This window comes from Olea europaea, chromosome 11 (genome assembly GCF_002742605.1).
Source record: "Olea europaea var. sylvestris chromosome 11, O_europaea_v1, whole genome shotgun sequence".
Lineage (NCBI taxonomy): Eukaryota > Viridiplantae > Streptophyta > Magnoliopsida > Lamiales > Oleaceae > Olea > Olea europaea.
The window spans coordinates 21,265,357-21,267,636 of NC_036247.1; positions in this window are offsets into that span (position 1 = coordinate 21,265,357).

Below are 2,280 nucleotides of genomic sequence, written 5' to 3' on the forward strand. Positions count from 1 at the left end.
AGATAAAATTGATGTAATTTTAGATGAACAGGTTGTGTTAACCATTGATGGAGAGAATCGGTGCTTCTTTAATTGTTGGGTAGATCAACGTTCTTATTGTGCTCCACATTATGCGCAATCATGTGAAGATTTTGGAGATGAGTTGCAGGAGTACTTGTTATTTGGAGTCCAATGTCGGTACTTGATTAAAATGAGGGATCGTCTGCCTTGGTCGGATCATATTCTTGAGGACAAGTTGCCATTTGCATTGTTATCAACCGTGGAGTTCAGATATTTGGTTCTTCAAAAAGATCGCCCCCCGTGGCTTGACTTGAAGCATTTGGAGTATCAGATTGACTACAGCCTATACTATCTATCCACTCGACAGGGTCGAGTTTTCTCCCACCCCGGGAGAGTTGATGAGGACATCGGACGACGTTTACTTATTTTATTTAAGTTTTATTTATTTTCTTGGACTATTATTTAAATTTGGACTTGTTTAGTGGGTTTGGCCCAAGCTCTTCTCTTTAGGGTTTATCTTCTGCTATTTATTTCTGTTTTGTTTCTAATTTGAGACAGTTGATGATGAATTAGAATTGAAATATTTTTGGTGGCTTGCAGCCGTTTTCTCCCTCCCCTCTCTTCCCTTGGTTTCTTCTCCTCTTCTCCCTTCTCTCTGTTTCTCCTTCCCGTTCCTTCTTCTTTCTTTCTTATTCATCCTACATCAGTAAGCCTCAAATAGCTTTTTTAAACCTTGCCTAGAATGCAGCCAATTTCATCTCTTTCATCCACTTAATGGATAGAAGTTGATTTTTCTTAGGATCACCATCTTTTTTAGAGATCACAGACAACAAAATAACTAGTCATCCTATTCTTTCTAGAAAGACATTTAATCCTTTATAGTTTTGCGACTTATCTTCCTCACATTTCTCACAGCTAAATAGGACAATCCACAAAATCCTCCTTTCAGTCTGAGTGAGGCATTAATCCTACTTCACTTTTTCTAATTGTATCTGATTACTGAATACGTAAACCATCTATCATCTTTCTAAATTCCAATATCCATTGTTTATTCTGCATCCTCTATTGAAGATAAAAATTTACTTGACCACCATCAGTTGCACAGTTCAACAACATTGTAGACAACAAGTCTGAACCAAAAGAACGACATCATAATCAAAATGAATCAAATATCGATCAACAAATGCAAAAAATCCAAGCATTTAACTTTATCCTTATCAGAATTATGAAATAATACAAATTTCTTTTAATATTTCCGAAGTCAAACCTTTCCCTCTCTTTGAATGCTTATAATAATTCAACTATTTCAGGCTTCAGCATCAAATTAGCTTCAATTTCTTTTCTTCTCCTTTACTAAGTTGTTGTATGCCAATTACAATATTCTACTAACTTCAAAACTAACATTTATGAGAAATAATCATTCAAAAAACATTGCATTTATCATTTATCAACATAAGATAATACTTTTATTCGGAAGGATACCCCATTCCAGGCGGAACCAAGGAAGGTTTTGTTGGATTGATTCGAGAGGTCTTCTGGGTTGAGCTTTTTCGGCACGGGCAAAGGGGCAGCATCATGGGTCACCTCCCGGATCCAATAGGTGTACGAGGCTGCCGCAGCTGATTCCGATGCATTTTCGGCTGAAACCGACGCTGCTCCAGCACCTTCCATTGCTGTCCAATTCTTAACCAGATAACTAATTTATGGGATTGGATCAGATCGGATCAAATAACAACAGTAATTAATGATGGATTAAATTAGAAATCAATCTTAAAGGGTGTTCTTCGAATTGATCATTAGGGAATGTTCACCATGGATTAAAATTACTCAATAATTCTTTGATTTGTTGAAAGGTGAAGCGAAATCTCATGTAATTACTTATTAGGGAATGTTCACCATTTTCAAAATCAATTTTTTCCTCAAATTCATTTTATAACAATATATTTAAGGGGAATCACAATTTTTTTTCGATTTTTTACTCACGTGTTTTATCAATTTATCTTTAACTAAATCAAATAGGGGCTAAATGTCACACTTACGAAACATTGGGGCCTCTGGTGGAATTTGCCCAAAATCTAACTTCTCTAATAAAAAAAAGGATAATGCTTCTATTCATGCAATAATAAATTAATCCAATTTTACTGCAAATGATGTTATTTTTTATTTTTCATTTTATTTATGTCAAACAAATGTTCTTTCACACATCATTTCACTAGCATTAAAAAAATAATTATGTCAAACAAATATTTTTTCACACATTATGTCACCAGCATTAAAAAA